Source organism: Xyrauchen texanus, chromosome 24 (genome assembly GCF_025860055.1).
Source record: "Xyrauchen texanus isolate HMW12.3.18 chromosome 24, RBS_HiC_50CHRs, whole genome shotgun sequence".
NCBI lineage: Eukaryota > Metazoa > Chordata > Actinopteri > Cypriniformes > Catostomidae > Xyrauchen > Xyrauchen texanus.
The window spans coordinates 35,188,815-35,208,361 of NC_068299.1; positions in this window are offsets into that span (position 1 = coordinate 35,188,815).

The following is a 19,547-nucleotide window of genomic DNA, read 5'->3' on the forward strand; positions in this document are numbered from 1 at the left end:
TCTCATGGCAGTGTGGTCACAGCTCAGTGGGCTGACGCTGGAGTTAGCGTGAGGGCGATCTGGTGCCGGTCCGTTCAGGGTGGGCGGCAGTAGTCTCCCAGCCTTAGTGGGGAACAGAGCATTTGTTTCGCAGCTGGCGCTGTGGGGTGGAGGTGGGGACACGCGCTGCCACAAGAAGCCAGACTTTGGCACGCTGTCATCACTGTTTCCTTCATAAAACACGAGAGAGATGGAGGGAGTGACAGCATAGAGCTAACAATTATTCTGCACAATTTCTCTCAATCTCACACACATTCATTTACTCTTTCTCCTCGTGAGTTAAGGGCAGGCAGAGATGTGTCTTTGGGTTTGGGAAAAGAAGTATTTGCTGTGATAGAAAAGAATGCCCCCAAGAAACCTACACTGTACAGGTGCAAAATTATTTACTTGCTCTCATGTTGATTCAAACCTTTGCGCTGTAATTTTGTTTTCTGTGGAACGCAAAAGGAGAAATTTTAAAGATTCATCAAGCAGCTTTTTCAAACAACAACAATTTATATTGACTGACCATGGATGTGAAGCTCCAAAATGGCAAAAAAAAAAACATAAAAATATTCCATATGAAGTCTTTTGAAGCCATTTGATAACTTTGTATGAGGAACAGACCGCAATGTACCACGCCATTTTACTGCCTTGTCAAAATAAAATAAAAATCTACGATTTTGAGAAGAACATCATAGCATTATGAGAATAAAGTCTTAATGTTTTGGAATAAAGTAAAAATTAATAAAATAAAGTCAAAGCATTATGAGATTAAAGTTGTAATATATTGAGAAAAATTACAAATTATGAGAATGAAGTTGTAGCATTATGAGATTAATGTCATAATATATTGAGAAAGTAAAAATTACGACTACAGTCATATAATGAGAAAAATTAAAAAATGCTGAGAATAAAGTCGTAATATATTGAGAAAAAATTTAAATTCTGAGATAAATATCATAATATTTTGGGAATAAAGTTAAAATTGCAAGAATAAAGTTATTATGAGATTAAAGTAATAATATATTGAAAACGTAAAAATTATGAGACTGAAGTCATAACATTATGAGATTAAAGATATAATATATTGAGAAAAAGTCAAAATTATAAGAATAAAGTCATAGCAGTATGAAATTACTATTGTAATATATTGAGAAAAAATCTAAATTACGAGATAAAGTTGTAACATTTCGAGAATAAATTAAATTATAAAAATGATGAGAATAGCATTATGAGATTAAAATCAAATTTTGAGAAAAATAAAAAAAATGATGAGAATAAAGTCGTAACATTATGAGATTAAAGTCGTAACATTATGAGATTAAAGTCGTAACATTTTGAGATTAAAGTCGTAATATTATGAGATTAAAGTCGTAACATTATGAGATTAAAGTCGTAACATTTTGAGAATAAAGTAAAATTATGAGAATAAAGTCGTAGCATTATGAGATGAAAGTCATAATATATTGAGAATAAATTCAAAGTTCTGCGAATAAAGCCATAGCATTGTGAATTAGAAACATAATAAATTGATAAAGAAATCAAAATTACAATTATGGAGTTGTTGCATTTTGAGAATAACGTCATAATGTTCTGAGATTAAAGTTGTAATATAGTAAGGAAAAAAATCTAAATTACGACAATACAGCATTTAGAGATTAAAGTCACAATATATTGAAAATAAAGTCGAATCATTTAGAGATTAAAGTCGTAATATATTGAAATTAATGTCGTAGCATTGTGAGATTAAAGTAGTAGTATATTGAAAATAATGTCATAGCATTGTGAGATTAAAGTCATAATATATTGAGAATAAATTCAAAATTATGCAAATTAAGCCATAGCATTATGAATTAGAAATGTAATAAATTGACAAAGAAATCAAAATTACAATTATGGAGTTGTTGCATTTTGAAAATAAAGTCGTAATGTTCTGAGATTAAAGTCGTAATAAATTGAAAATAAAGTCGTTGCATTGTGAGATTAAAGTCGTAATATATTGAAAATAAAGTTGTTGCATTGTGAGATTAAAGTCGTAATATATTGAAAATAAAGTCATTGCATTGTGAGATTAAAGTCGTAATATATTGAAAATAAAGTCATTGCATTGTGAGATTAAAGTCGTAATATATTGAAAATAAAGTTGTTGCATTGTGAGATTAAAGTCGTAATATATTGAAAATAAAGTCATTGCATTTAGAGATTAAAGTCGTAATAAATTGAAAATAAAGTCGTTGCATTGTGAGATTAAAGTCGTAATATATTGAAAATAAAGTCATTGCATTGTGAGATTAAAGTCGTAATATATTGAAAATAAAGTTGTTGCATTGTGAGATTAAAGTCGTAATATATTGAAAATAAAGTCATTGCATTGTGAGATTAAAGTCGTAATATATTGAAAATAAAGTTGTTGCATTGTGAGATTAAAGTCGTAATATATTGAAAATAAAGTCATTGCATTTAGAGATTAAAGTCGTAATAAATTGAAAATAAAGTCGTTGCATTGTGAGATTAAAGTCGTAATATATTGAAAATAAAGTTGTTGCATTGTGAGATTAAAGTCGTAATATATTGAAAATAAAGTCATTGCATTGTGAGATTAAAGTCGTAATATATTGAAAATAAAGTTGTTGCATTGTGAGATTAAAGTCGTAATATATTGAAAATAAAGTTGTTGCATTGTGAGATTAAAGTCGTAATATATTGAAAATAAAGTCATTGCATTGTGAGATTAAAGTCGTAATATATTGAAAATAAAGTTGTTGCATTGTGAGATTAAAGTCGTAATATATTGAAAATAAAGTTGTTGCATTGTGAGATTAAAGTCGTAATATATTGAAAATAAAGTTGTTGCATTGTGAGATTAAAGTCGTAATATATTGAAAATAAAGTTGTTCCATTGTGAGATTAAAGTCGTAATATATTGAAAGTAAAGTCGCAGCATTGTGAGATTAAAGTTGTAATATATTGAAAATAAAGTCATAGCATTGTGAGATTAAAGTCGTAATGTATTGAAAGTAAAGTCGCAGCATTGTGAGATTATTGAAAGTAAAGTCGCAGCATTGTGAGATTAAAGTCGTAATGTATTGAAAGTAAAGTCGCAGCATTGTGAGATTAAAGTCGTAATGTATTGAAAGTAAAGTCGCAGCATTGTGAGATTAAAGTCGTAATATATTGAAAGTAAAGTCGCAGCATTGTGAGATTAAAGTCGTAATATATTGAAAGTAAAGTCGCAGCATTGTGAGATTAAAGTCGTAATGTATTGAAAGTAAAGTCGCAGCATTGTGAGATTAAAGTCGTAATGTATTGAAAGTAAAGTCGCAGCATTGTGAGATTAAAGTCGTAATGTATTGAAAGTAAAGTCGCAGCATTGTGAGATTAAAGTCGTAATGTATTGAAAGTAAAGTCGCAGCATTGTGAGATTAAAGTCGTAATATATTGAAAGTAAAGTCGCAGCATTGTGAGATTAAAGTTGTAATGTAGTGAAAGTAAAGTCGCAGCATTGTGAGATTAAAGTCGTAATATATTGAAAGTAATGTCGCAGCATTGTGAGATTAAAGTCGTAATATATTGAAAGTAAAGTCGCAGCATTGTGAGATTAAAGTCGTAATATATTGAAAATAAAGTCGTTGCATTATGAGATTAAAGTTGTAATATATTGAAAATAAATTAGTTGCATTGTGAGATTAAAGTCGTAATATATTGAAAATAAAGTCGTTGCATTGTGAGATTAAAGTCGTAATATATTGAAAATAAAGTCGTAGCATTGTGAGATTAAAGTCGTAATATATTGAAAATAAAGTCGTTGCATTATGAGATTAAAGTTGTAATATATTGAAAATAAATTCGTTGCATTGTGAGATTAAAGTCGTAATATATTGAAAGTAAAGTCATAATATATTGAAAATAAAGTCGTAGCATTGTGAGATTAAAGTCGTAATATATTGAAAATAAAAAAGCATAAAAAGCATACCAAGCATCACCCACGCCAAACAGAATTTTGTGAATGTCTGTCTGGTTCTTTCTCCTAATTTCAATTTCCGGAATAATCCCTGCAGTATCTGGATGCTAATAATAACTGCTGAAGCTCCAAAAGATGACAAAGGATTTCTTTATTGCTATGATTTAACTAAATCCTCCACATAAATTTTTTGCATCAATAAAGCTGCTGGCTCGGCGTCCGTTCTATCGTTGAACTCTTAAAAAATGAAATAAAAAAATTTTATTCACAAAATATACTTTATTCTCATAATGCTACGACTTCTAATAATTTTGATTCCATTCTCAAAATATTACGACTTTTATCTGATAATGTTATGACTTTATTCTCATAAAAGGCATGTTGTTAGATTATTCACAAAACATTTAGACTATTCTAGTAATACCATTACTTTTTTTTATCAAAATCGCTGTTGTAGAAATGTAAGACGTTTTTCACTGAATATGTTTTCCTCCACTGCAGTTTTCGAGTCTCTTTTCGCTATTCCGCTCATTATATTTCTCTGATTGTGGTAATGATGGTAATTACAGATAGTTGGTTCTGTTTTCTGTAATAACCACCCTCCTAAGACTTCCCGTTCAGTTCTTGTGTCAAAACACAAAGTCATTCCATAGTTAAAAATGACCCAATGTCACTGTTTTTGAAGATATGTAATTGCTTCCTGACCAGACAAAAGTCTAATTTTACTGTAACATCAGGTATTGTAGTGTTATTATGTTCTGTAGGGATTCATCCCTCTTGTGAGAACACTGCTTTAAATTCACGTGATTCTAAAAATACTGAAGTGTAGTGAATACATATATAGCCACTGTTATTTACAGCAGAAGCTATGAATAGAGGGCTGTAAAACTCAGGAACTGGCTCCAGTTCTTGCCGTAATTGTATGTGGACTCGTACCAAGATTCAAACCAACAACAGACAAATAGACAACTAAAAAGAATAATAACTTTGCGTTTTTCAGACTAGGGATAAATCTCTCTGTATGATTCACATTGCTCATGCTATTAAAGTTGCATATAAAGAAATTTTGTTTGTATTAGTAATAGCCTATATAAGCTTAAGACTTACCGATGAAGAGAGCAACATTCACGTTCCTAAGTAGAAATCTCTTTCATAGGTAAGACTTCCATAGATCTAATTTTAACAATTTCTATTTTTTGTCAATTTAAAACTTGATAGAGTATTAACCTTTAAAAGCCTTATCTGTTTGGGACAACATTTTACTTGCTTTTAGCGCCACACAGTGGACATTTCACCTCAAAACTGCAGCGAAACGTGTTCGGAACGACATAATACCATTTTGTAAAAATGTCGGCACAGTCACGTAATTTTCGTGACATCATGCTGGTCATTTTGGTGCCAATGCCATTACACCTGGTGCGAAGCATCATGATTGAGACGATACACTGTAAACATTTTTTATAAATGATGACATTTTATCCAGCTTATGGGGATTTTAGAGTCATAGACTACGAAATGTGATACTACTTTGTATCGACATAAAAATACATGTTAAACCAACAATACGCCCCAAATGTTGTCCCAACTAGCCTAACAGAGTTGTCTGAACTTACAGTTTCATATTAAAAAATGTTGCTCATTTCCGAGTTCCCAACTTGCATTGCAACATGAAACAATTATGTGGTTAGTGTTATAGGATTTTATTTTGCTGTTTGCTGACTTTTGCCATTATTGTTATTTTTTGTTGCCACTGTTAGTTAATTGTTGTGTGGTGATGTTACGAGCTCATCTTTTAACTTGAGGTTTGTTGATTGTCACTGTTATTGAGGTTTGTGTGTTAAAGAGGTCATGACGTGCCATTTCTTATTTTTTTAATATGTTCCTTGAGGTTCACTTATAATAATAGTAACATTTTTTGTACAAAAATAGTCATATATTTAAAAAAAAAAAAAAACAGCATTTTCCACCAACATTCTGACCCTCTGTCAGAAACACTCTGTTTTGGTGCTGCTTCTCCTTTAAGACGTGACAGTAACCGGCCACTGTTATGATTGGCTCTCTACTCTTGACTGACCTGCTCTCGCTGCTCTTTCCATCTCTCTGCTCACTGCTACTGGGCGGAGCTATAGAAGTGATCATGTAAAGTAGTGGCCGATGTGTTGTTGTGGAGGCAATCTTATACAATTTTACACAACAGTGTGACATCACAATGTGGAGGAAGTAGAGAACGAGTCATTTTGGCAGCTTGGTTTCAACTAATGCTCTTTTTGCAGTGAGGAGGAAGTTTTGGTTTCTGAAACTTACAGTTTATGTTTATTGTACATCTATTCATGTTGATTTTATATTGAGATGTTTGGCTAAATCCTGCTGTTGATGCTGAAGTGACCTGATGCTGTTTGTGGAGGCATGTCAATCCAAGACATGTAAAAGCAGCCCCACCTCCTCAGAAATGGCATAAAATATCTACAAAAGGAACAAGACAGCTGTATATCAGTCACAGTGAGCAGCGTGACCCTCCTCTGTCTCAGCCCACCGCATGAAATACGGCCCATACACCTAGCTTGGTTAAGTAAAGCATGTGGAGAAATGCAAGGGACTCTTAGTTATTTGCCTTTTAAAGAGATTTTGCGCTGCTATTCAGTGCTTGGGGCTAATCTCTCTTTGTGCTACGTAACAATGCGGTGTCAAATGAGGAGGAAATGTCGGGTTATGTTTCAGAGCCGGCCTTCTCCCCACCCTCCATCTGTAGTAATGGCTTCTGCTCATTGGAACATATGTTGCCTGTTGCACACCCACCATCTGTTCAATTCAACTGATGAAGTGATCCTGTTGCCACGGCGATCGGCCCATTCAGCAAACGGCTCTGGAAATGCTTCCCGCAAGAGTTTCCTCTTTCCCCCTGTTTATGTGTGATGTCTCACAATGCCCAACAGGGTCACTTAAAGGTTTGTTGCTGTTGACCTGTGATTACTGCTCCAGTTTAACTGACCCCTCTGAAGCATATTTTGAGTCCAAACAGTTCTTGGGGAAAACAGCAAACTAACATTAAACAAATATTCCCATCAAATGCCTAGATTTTACAATATTCTTTGTATTTAAAGGAACAGTTCATTATTTACTCACACTCATGTTATTCCAAACTCCTAAGCTCTCATTTTGTCTTTGGAACACAAAAGAAGTTCTATTCCATACAATACATGTAAATGTTGACCACATCTTTCCAGTGTTGGGGAGTGGCGTATCTAAAGTAGCGATGGTACTAACTTAACTAATTACAGGTGCACTCGGTCATTTTTTTATGCATGATATCTTCGACTTACACTGACACCTAGTGGCCAGGAGGCTGCATCATGCAAACACAATAGTATTCAGTTACAGATGCCATTGTAGAAATTCAGAATTCATAGTCAGTCATAATTAATTTAATCCATAAGTGAAAGTGTCAAATAACAGGGTGGCTGCTGACATTTAATTGAGTAGTATTCAGCTGATCATGTGATTCTAACATGGCAGCCCCCATGAGGGGACCCTCTCCATGTAGAATAAAACCACTTTTAACTGTTCCTGATATGATTGGAGCCTTCATATCATTTACTGTATGTGGATATTTTTTTTATACATATGTTTTAAAATTACAATTAATTTATTTAGGAATACAATTATTTAATGAGGAAAAGAGTACAGAGTGCACCTCGGTTTAAGTTAGTACAGTACATAATTTAAATTGTAATTTAATGTTTTTTAAAAAGTAGTTATAAGTAAGTTAACTACATTGAACCTATTTAAAGAAGACCTTATTTTTAGATATTTCAGATGATTGCAGAATTCAATAAAATCACCTGATATTTATATTTTTAATTAAGGTGACATTCCCTTACGAAAATTAACCATGGTTTTACTACTGTAACTATAGTTTAACCATGATATTTGTAGTAATGAAGTATTGACATATTTTGTATGGTTAGAAAAATATGCCCTAATATTGTGCTCATAAAAGCCAATAATTCCCCTGAAAAGCAACTCTACTCTACATTAATGGAAAAGTTCACGATGGTGACTGTGGGCTGTTGTTGTAGGGAAAAGAGTTGTGTGAAAATGGAATGGGTGAATAAATAATGACAGAAGTTTTTTGGTTGAACCTAAGGCACACAGCTTTGAATCTTTTACATTCATAATCATTTAAGCTTATATTTACTTTATTTATTCCTTGGTGCCAGACCTACAACAACAACTACATCTTGTTTAAGATCATTCTGCATCTGTAGTTTATAACATCACTTTTACTCCCAGGTGGATATACCAACGGTAGCCCATTGAAAAGAAGACTCTGCTTGATGAGGGGCTCTTTGTAATCCTACTGTCTACAGCACAGATGCCGATGGTGTCTGATGTCGTTTCGCAAAACCGCCACCACGCTACAAGGAGGAGCAGAAGCAAAGCCACACAAAAGAGCAGAGGAAGAAGTTAGTGACCGCTGAAACGGAACATTAGTGACTTTTTGGCCACAACCTTTCTGTTGCTCTGCAGTGCAACTGTAACCGATAACACTTGAACAGCAGCAGGGAAATACTGAGGGAGAAACTCCTGCTCAACACACACAAACAGGACTGTTTGAAAGACCTATTAGCCTTATGTCTGTCTTCAGCTACAAACTATAATGCTAAAGCTGGTAAATAACCTTCTAGGAAATGTTTTCAATAGTGTATCAGTAATCAAGAGTCAACGGCTGAACTGTAATGGTTTTGCATGGCATGTGAGATGGGAAAGTGAGAGCAGTAGCGTGCTACACAATTTCTACAGCAGTATACAGAATTCAACCAGATTTAGGTACTTGACTAACTAAAGACAGTTAACTGAATGTCCACAAAGTGGGGTTTGAACATGTCTTATTTAAATAATAATAATATTTTTCAGCCTTTAGATGATATTTAATACATTCAAATCAACATACACCTACTGAGCACTTTATTAGGAACACCTCTACACCTACTTATTCATGCGATTATCTAATCAGCCAATCCTGTGGCAGCAGTGCATAAAATCATTCAGATACGGTTCAGGAGCTTCAGTTTATGTTCATGTAGCAGCGGCCGTAAATAGAATTCGACTACGCCACCCGAGGTCTAACCCGGGGAACTGTAAGTAACCACCAAGGCTTCTATAGAATTAGGCAGTTAGGTTCGTGCACTGAGCAAGCAGAGAAATTGTTCCGTACAAAAAGAAAATACAATTTTATTAATCAATTTCACAGCAAAGATAGTGAACAAAAAGCTGACGTCAGCATATTCTTAAAACACTGCACACTGGATAAGAGCCAATACCACATCACAATATATATCTACATTCACAGCACTCCAATGAAGATCGAACAATTCGTCAATAAAACACAATAATAAATAACACACAAGGAGGTGTGACTCAGTGTCCTGACATACAGGCTATTTCACACACGCACACTCAGAATACCGGGCTTGAGGCTTACTGGTGGGCATCCAGCGACTCGGGCATGAGCATCCTAATAATCAACCCCAAACGCACGTGCACAACCACACTATCAGCACAGCAACGGTCACACTGTGGAGGTACTCACACACACCAAAGAAGGCCCACCACCTCGAGCACGCCGTCAGCACTCAGCTCCTCAACATGTAACAAGGACAGAATAAACCAAATTAACTACAGGTCATAATTTCACAACATGAACCAGACTAACAACAATAACAACATGCAGAACAAATAACTTTACCAACAACAACAGCAAGAATAAAGTAAACAACAACAAAGAAAATGAAATAAAGTTGTAAAGCAGTAATGCTAAGAAATCAAATCAACAAACAAAGAAAATGAAATAACCTTGCACATCGACAATAATGCTGGTAAATGAAATAAACAAAAAGGGAAATGAAATAACTTTACAAAATAACAATAATGCTGGTAAATGAAATAAACAAAAAGGGAAATGAAATAACTTTACAAAATAACAATAATGCCGGTAAATGAAATAAACAAAAAGGGAAATGAAATAACGTTACAAAATAACAATAATGCCGGTAAATGAAATAAACAAAAAGGGAAATGAAATAACTTTTAGAACACAAAGACGCACGACCCACTCGATGGATCACAAATGAATCACGTAACAAACATACTCATCCGTGGATAACACAAATCTGAGGGCAGATACTCAATCGGCCACACAAGTCCATTAACTTGGACTCGGCGAAAACCAGTTCAGCACATAAGAAAAACGTGCATTAATAGCATTTAAGCAAAGCAGCAGTTGCCCCAAGGCAGGCCGCAAACACTTCCCTGCTATGGTAGCTATCCCTGAGCAACAGCGCTGACACCCGAATCTCGCAGGCAATGCGCCGCGTGTGAGTCAACAAACGTAACACGTTATTCCGTTCAATCCGATGAAACATGAGGTAGCCGAAACACAGCAAGGAATTCTGCGACACCACCAAAACTGGGTGAACCCAAACAACACGAGCCTCCAGCGTCACGCACTGCCCCAGAAGGTACGTTCGAGCTATAACATCCTCCTCCTGACATGATTGGCAACCAAGAACACACCACAAGCCAATCGCAAACCGGATAGGAAAGATAAAAGCCAATGTAATCAGATGGGGGGAGGAGGGACTGGATTCAATCACAGTCCATCCTGCCACATTCATATCAATCATCAGAATGGGGAAAAAATTTGATTTCAGTGATTTTGATCATGGCATGATTGTTGATGCCAGATGGGCTGGTTTGAGTATTTCTGTAACTGCTGATCTCCTGGGATTTTCACACACAACAGTCTCTAGAATTTACTCAGAATGGTGCCAAAAACATCCAGTGAGTGGCAGTTCTATGGATGGAAACACCTTGTTGATGAGAGAGGTCAACGGAGAAAGGCCAGACTGCTTTGAGCTGACAGAAAGGCTACTGTAACTCAGATAACCACTCTGTACAATTGTAGTGAGCAGAATAGCATCTGGCACTTTAATAGGATCATAGTGTTTATAATGAAGTGTTTGGTGATTATTATCTTAAGACAACTCATGGTTAAAAATTAAAATCATGGTTAGGTTTGGGTAAGCGTTTCAACAAAGCCCCATTGTAACCTATCACCCAGCCCTAATGGCAATGCAAACTGTTGTGCTTTGGTTTCACCTCTGAAACAAAATTTTTGAATTATTTTGTTGGCATGATTTGCAGAGTAATCATAGCACTTTATAAATGTCCCGAATCAGGCAGCCATCCTGAGGGGAAGAGGGGGACGGAGAGAACAAGTGAAAGAGCAGAAAGGGAAGGGTGGCCACTTCCTGTCTGTTTGCCACAGTCGGTCAGTGGAAATCTCAGTACCGAATGACAGACTGTGTGTAATTGTACAAACTGTACCTACAAATCCTTGATTTTTATCTGATATGTGTTGGCCATTACTGGTTGGTGGTTTGTCTGCTTACTTAAATACCCCATGAAACCAAAACAATAACAGTAGGTTGACTTTTCTTTAGTTAAAGTCAGTCTGTGCTTGCTGAAATATGAAAAACTGCCCCTAGTGGCCAACGCGGTAAGTGTTGTTAGGCGTATGGACATGTGTGAGCTCCATTTTCTAGGTGTCCACAGAGGGGCGCCAAAAGTGAGTTGTGAAGCGAGTTGTTTTCAGCTGTACATTCTGTCATACAGTGAAGAGGAATGCATTATTAAACTGTACCCCCAAACCCTAAACCTACACCTTACCATCAGTGGAGTCCAAATATAGTGTCATACCGAAAAATGCAACCTCCAAATCGTGCCCGTTACTGATTATGTGAATGCGAATACCTCTTGGTTTCAACAGATCCGAACACGGGTCTTCCACGCTGCTGACACAACACGCTTCCTTCCTGTCACACCACAGGGGAAGGTAAACACACTTGAGCATGTGCAAAATGATGGGAGATCAATAGTATAGACATTAGTGCATGACAGCTCCACTTGAATGCTCTAGGGATATTATTTTTTTTTCTTGGTTTTATTTTTCCCTTCAGGAAAACATTCTATAAAAAAAAATGCTGCTAAAACTGGCACACATACATCCCCAGTCAAGCTACGAATTAAATGTAGCCCAGTTGTGATTTACTGGAGCCTGTGCGTCCAGTCATTGCCGAAAAACCTCATCTCACAGAAAAAAGACAGCGAAACCCCACAGATTGCATGCGGTGGTCAGCCCCTCCCTAGCAGCTCTACCAGCAAACACATCGATCGAAACCAGCTTTATTTTCCCCCACTTTTGAGTAACAATGTTGGTGATGAGTCAAATATATTTCACTGTGAGACTCTCAGGGTGACCGATGGCACAATAAAGGACAATAAAAACCCAACAAAGGAGGAAAAAACGTGCAGAGGCCACAACAGCCACTTATTATCGTTTCTTTGCTGTAACACCCCTCTCAATATTTGGGGTGTTCTGTTCCCAAAGAACCTGGAACAGATTCAAACCACGTTGCTTTAAATAAGTATTACTTTGAAAGATTGTGATTTTTCTGAAAAGTGTTTACTTAGTGGTTCTGTTTCATAAGCAGGCGCCAGCAGTTGTCTCCTATTTTGTTCACGTGATTTCCGAGGTTAGAACATAAACCATTTTGAGATTTGTGTCTGATTGGGCGATTAACAGAAACAGTCATTCTACCTAGTGTCAGTTACAAAATCTACAGAATTTTGACCATTTTATACCTGAATAATGTTCCAGGGACACCTTGACCAAACTTCTGTAAATGTAGCTATAAATGATAAAAAATAAAAAAAAAAGTACAGTTTATTATAATGTTATGTTATTTCGTTATTTCTGATGGACTAAAAATGGTTCAAGCAATGAAAAGGAAAAATAAATATATATATATTTTTCAGAATGTAAATGAAAAAAATACTTTTTTGACAGCTGTATATCATTACTGCATATATTGTTAATTCATTAATCCAGTTGTTATTTTCCTGCTTCTTCTATTTCTATGTGGAGAACACACCTTCTCACAAGCTTTTCCTCATTTTCTCTTTCTTCTTTATGGGCAGGGACATTTTCTTGCTATAAGTGGTATAAACGGCCATTTAGGGCCCCCAAGCAACCAGGGAGACCCGAAAAGGAAGATAGCTTTTTATTATTATTATTATATATATATACACACACACACATACTGGCGGCCAAAGGTTAGGAATTATGTTCAGATTTTGCTCTTATGGAAAGAAATTTGAACTTTTATTCACCAAAGTTACATTCATCTGATCACAATATATAGTCAGGATATATACTAATATAATAATGTGAAAAATTACTATTACAATTTGAAATATAGCTGTTAGCAGCAATTAATGGGTTCAAGCCTTTTAAGAACTTTCAAAGTATTTAAAAAAGGAATGTATTTTTATATGTATATGTACTTTGTAAGTTGCTGAATTTGCAAACTGGTGTTAAATATGACTGATGTCTTGTGTTCAATGATCCTGAAACAGGATAATTGTTATGGTGGTCAGTTTTTAACTGTTATAAAGCCACAATGCACCCAATCACCAAAAAGGTTTTAGAAGTTTTAATATTTATTTTAGGAATTATAGGCTTTTGGATACACTTGGTCAAACCCACATGATAAATGCAACCCTTAAATACCTAAATAAATAACTAAAGTTAAACTTTTCTTTCATAATTATTGACCTAGGTAGTCCTATAGCAGATAACATTGAATAATCTACAATAATTTACACACCATTTATACAGCAATTTTGCTGAAAAATTATTGGCTGCTGGCGGCCATGTTTTTTTATTTGTCTGAGTCATATTGTAGAATATTTAAGCATTTGGCCCCTACAAGAAGCATGCCAATTTTCAACTTCATTGATAATACAGATGCAGAGTTATGAGCATTTGTTAGTTGTAGCACTATATAGGCTAATGTTTTCGCAATTTTGTATGCAGACTCAAAATGTGTTGTTGTACATGTCTATCAAGTTTTGTAACATTTGGCCTTTTCGCTTGGCAGATATTGGTCAATACGCCTCCGGACCAATTAGTTGGCTTATATCTTCGCAACGCTTCGACGAGTCAAAATTCCTTTGATAACTTTTTGTCAGGAGGGTTCATAGTAACCACTGAACCGTCAGGGGGTGGAGAGACCATTCTCCTGGGAGAACCTTGTCTCTGGACAGCATGTCTGCTCCCTGGTTCAGGACGCCTGGCACATACGCTGCTCTCAGCGAGCGCAAGTGGTGCTGTGACCATGAGATGAGCTCCCTGGCCATAGAGTGCAGGGAGCTCGACCTGAGTCCACCCTGGCGATTTATATACGATACTACCGTCATGTTGTCCGTTCGGACCAGGACGTGTTCGTTTTTCAGGTACGGAAGCAGGGCTCTGAGAGCCAAGTCGACCGCTTTCATTTCCAGACAGTTTATATGTAGCGCTTTTCCGGGTTTGACCAAAAGCCGGAGACAGGCCTGCCCTCGTAAAGGGCCCCCCATCCTATTTTGGAGGCATCTGTCGTAATAATTTTTCTCCGTGTGTTCACGCCCAGACTCACACCGGTTCGATACCAGTCGACGGCTTTCCAGGGCGTCAGGGCTTTTATACAGCCGTGATTTGCTCTGATTAAAAAGTGGCCCGAGCGCCACGCGTGAGTGGGGACACGGCTCTCGAGCCAGCATTGGAGAGGACGCATGTGCAACAATCCTAGCTGGAGTACAGCTGATGCCGAGTCCATGAGACCGAGCATCCTTTGAAATCGTTTGACGGGGGCGCGCGCGCCCGGTCTGAATGATGTTGCAAGGCGTCGAATAGAGAGCGCGCGCTCTGATGAGAGGCGCGCTGTCATCTGCACTGAGTCTAGCACTATTCCCAGAAAGGAGATATTCTGGCTGGGGTATAGCACGCTCTTTGCAAAATTGATTCTCAGACCCAGGCATTCTAGATGGCTGATAATCCAAGATCTGTGCGTCGTTAACTGACTCTCTGATTGTGCTATGATTAGCCAATCGTCGAGGTAATTCAGTATTCGCACTCCCGCTGTCTCAGGGGAAAGTGCTGCGTCCATACATTTCAGTGAATGTACGGGGGCCAATGATAGGCGAATGGTAGTACTGTGTACTGGTATGACTGTCCCTCGAGCGAATCTCAGAAAAGGCCTGTGATGAGGAGCTATCGGAATGTGAAAGTAAGCGTCTTTCAAATCCACTGATAGAAACCAATCCCGGGCGAACTTGCGCGAGGATATGTTTGGTCGTTAACATTCTGAACGAGCAAATCATTAAAGCTTTGTTCAGATGTCTGAGATCTAGGATGGGGCGGAGGCCACCGTTCTTTCGGGACGAGAAAATAGCGGCTGTAAAAACCTGCCTCGCTCATAGAGGGAGGAACAGTTTCTATAGCGCCCTTCTCTATTAGTTTGAGCACCTCGGTGCGTAGAACATGTGACACATCTCTCCTCACTTTCGTCTCGACCACCGCTGAAAAGCGGGGTGGTCTGCGAGCGAATTCAAGCGAGTAATCGTGTTTTATTATGTTCAAAACCCATTTCAGCATGTCGGGATTTTTTCCCAGGCTTTTGCTCGCACAGATATGGGCTGAATGCTGGCTGGGGGCGTGTCGCAGTGACGTATGGGCCCCACCGCCAAATTGCCTTGTGCTAACACTGAGCTTACATTTACATTTACATTTATTCATTTGGCAGACGCTTTTATCCAAAGCGACTTACAAAAGAGGAAGAACATCAGCGAATCATCTTAGGGAGACAGTGGTACAAAAAGTGCCATATTACAAAGTTTCACTATCATCATAATAGTATACAAAACAGATTTAAGTGCAACAAGAAATGTAAATATATATATATATATATATATATATTTTTTTTTTTTTTTTTTTATTGACCGGTTAAGTGCTTTTGGAAAAGATGTGTTTTTAGCCGTTTTTGAAGATAGAGAGTGAGTTAGCTTCCGGATTGAGTTGGGAAGGTCATTCCACCACTGTGGTATGATGAAACTGAAAGTCCGGGAAAGTGTTTTGGTGCCTCTTTGTTTTGGTACGACAAGGCGACGTTCCTTAGCCGACCGCAGGCTTCTGGTGGGAACGTAGCTCTGCATAAATGTTTTTAGGTATGCTGGAGCAGACCCAGTGACTGTTTTATATGCCAGCATCAGGGCCTTGAATTTAATACGTGCATGAACCGGGAGCCAGTGAAGAGAGACAAAGAGTGCTGTAACATGTGCTCTCTTTGGTTCATTAAAAACCAGACGTGCTGCTGCATTCTGGATCATTTGCAGAGGTCTAATAGCACATGCAGGAAGGCCTGCAATGAGAGCGTTACAGTAGTCCAGTCTAGTTATGACAAGGGACTGAACGAGCAGTTGTGTGGCATGTACAGAGAGGAAGGGTCTTATCTTCCTGATATTGTAGAGTGTAAATCTACATGATCTTGCAGTTTTTGAAATGTGGTCTGTGAAATTTAGCTCATCGTCAATGGTTACCCCTAGATTTCTGACCGTTTTGGAAGGCGAAACTGTAGTTGGACCCAGCTGCACGGTGATGTTGTGTTCAACAGCCGGGTTGGCTGGAAAGACAAGGAGTTCGGTCTTGGCTGGGTTGAGTTGAAGGTGGTGTTCCTTCATCCAGGCTGAGATGTCTGCCAGACAGGCAGTGATTCGAGCGGTCACTGTGGTGTCATTGGGCTGGAAAGACAAGTAGAGTTAGCGTGTCATCAGCGTAGCAGTGGTAAGAGAAACCATGTGATTGAATGAGGGGTCCCAGTGATGTTGTGTATATGGAGAAGAGAAGTGGCCCAAGCACTGATCCCTGAGGTACCCCAGTAAGTAACTGTTATGTGTCAGTTAAAGGAGAGAACATAGGGAAAGAAGGGTTGCATACAGGAGCCAGGTGTTTGACAGGGTGTGGTGCTGTGAATGTATTGCTGATGGCTGTAACCTTATCAGTAAAAAATGTGGCGAATATATCTGCTGTCAGTGATGTGTCAGGTGGTGGAGGGGGAGGGCAGAGAAGTGTGTTAAATGTTCTAAACAAGCTACGAGTGTCTGTGGTGCTGTTGATTTTGGTCTGGTAATATGAAGTTTTTGCAGTTTTAACGTTATTTGAAAAAGTTGCGAGCAGAAGCTGATATTTACCTAGATCAGCTGGATCTTTAGATTTCCGCCATCTCCTCTCAGCTGCCCTGAGAACAGTCCGATGTTCACGAAGGATGTCAGACAGCCAGGGGCTGGGTGGTGTAGTCCGTGCTGGTCTAGAGGAGAGAGGACAGATGTTGTCTAGACAGGTTGTTAAAGTAGAGCTAAGTGTGTCTGTGGCAGTGTTCACATCAAGCATGGAAAATACATTTATTGTGGGAAGAGAGGCAGAGACATCAGTGGAAAGGCGAGAGGGTGAGAGGGAACGGAGGTTACGGCGAAAGGAAACCAAAGGTGGGGTCGGTTTTACAATGGATGGGAGAATCATGTTGAATTGAACAAAGTAGTGATCAGAAACATGTAAAGGTGTAACAAGAATATTAGAGGTGGTACAGTTACGTGTAAAAATGAGGTCCAGCTGGTTGCCCGACCTGTGAGTTGCTGTGGTGTGTAGTCTTTCCAAGTCAAATGAGGCCAGAAGAGTATTCAGTTCAATGGCCTGGGGTTTGTCCTGGTGTATGTTGAAATCACCAAGAACCACAAGTGGCCTGCCATCCTCTGGCAAGGAGGACAGCAGGACATCCAATTCCTCAAGAAAGCTTGTCAGCTGACCTGGGGGGCGATAGATGACAACAACATGTATTTTTGTGGGTTGCATTGTAGTAATGGCATGGAATTCAAAAGATGTATTGTTACATAGTGAAGCATGTGCAGCGTGTGCAGGTGCAGGCGCGCGCTGAGCAGCCTTGTTGAGTGCCAAGTGCAGGGGTGCGTATGAGATTACAGGCAAGCGCGCTATCTCCGAAGTGCTCGCAGCATGAGCTGGAGAAATGTTTGAAACTGTATGGACAGTGTTTTCGGGTGGGGGTGCATACATCGTAATAGGCACGCGCGCCACTGTCATAAAGCTTCCCGCTCTTAGCGTGGAGTTTCTTGGCTCGCGCGTCGCATCCGTGATGCTTGCGGCATGAGACAGAGAAATGTTTGAAACTGTATCGACAGTGTTTACGGGTGGGGGTGCATACATTGTAATAGGCACCGCGCCACTTTCATAAAGCTTCCGCTCTTAGCGGGAGTTTCTTGACTCGCGGCGTCGCATCTGTGATGCTTGCGGCATGAGACAGAGAACTGTTTGAAACTGTATGGGCAGTGCTTATGGGTGGGGGTGCATATACCGTAGTAGGCACGCGCGCCACTTTCATAAAGCCTCCCGCTCGTGGCGGGGGGTTTTTGGCTATGCATACAGTGTTTGTGTGTAGGGGTGCATGCAGGACAGCAGGCACGCGCGCTACCTTTATGGTTTTTCCCGCTTTTACTGGGGAAGTGTTTATAACTGTGGGAACAGTGCTGGTGCATACATGACAATAGGCACACGATCTACATATATGGTGCGTCCAGCTGGAGCTGGGGAAGTATTCGGCACTGTTTGGACAGTATTGATACGTGGGAATGCGCACTATAGTGTGGACACGTGACCCCTTAGTGACACAGGCAGAAAATGACTCTTTTTGTGATTTCTGTGTGTTGCCGTTAAAACGGCGTTTGATTGCAGGTGAGCGAGTTCTGTGACTGGCCCATTGACTGCTGTACAGACATTTCCAGCCGCCTGTAAGGGGACTGGGTAATGTTTCACACGTTTTAGAGCAGCGGTTCTCAAACTGGGGGCCGCGGCCCCCTGGGGGGCCACTAGATGGCGCTAGGGGGGCCGCAAAGAAATTCTAGAATATGAAATTATTTTTACAAATTATTTTACCTGTATGTAAGTTAGGATTGTCCTATGTGAAGTGTGATGTATTTTTTTTAATTAAATATTTTAAAAATATTATCAATTATACATATCATATTACGCTAAAACGTCACCAAACCGTTGAGGTAGCCTAGTGAACACAAGGACATGAACACGCTGATAAATGCCAAGACTATTTAAAATGGACAAGTTTTTAGATAGAGGATGCAGTGTCTCGGCTGAGAAGGTCACAACAGAAGAGCCCAGCGTGAAAAAAACGAAACTGCGTAAATTTGATGACTCGTACATAAAATATGGCTTTATGGAATATAGTGACGGCAGACCACAGTGCACACTGTGCTTGAAGATTTTATCCGTTGAAGCACTGAAACCATATAAACTCAACCGACATCTCACAACAATTCATCCGGAGCATGCAAATAAAAGTAAGGATTTTTTTCAGAGAAAGAAAGAAGAATACGTCAAGCAAAAGGTACGACTGACTAACATCACGACAATACCTGAGAAAGCACAGCATGCATCGTATCTTGCAGCCCTGCGAATAGCCAAATGTAAAAAGCCTCACACAGTCGGAGAGGAATTAATACTTCCAGCAGCAGTGGATATGTGCCGAGTGATGATCGGGGAGGAGGCCGCGAATAAGATTAAATCCATACCGCTGTCCAACGATACAGTAAGCAGGCGGATCAA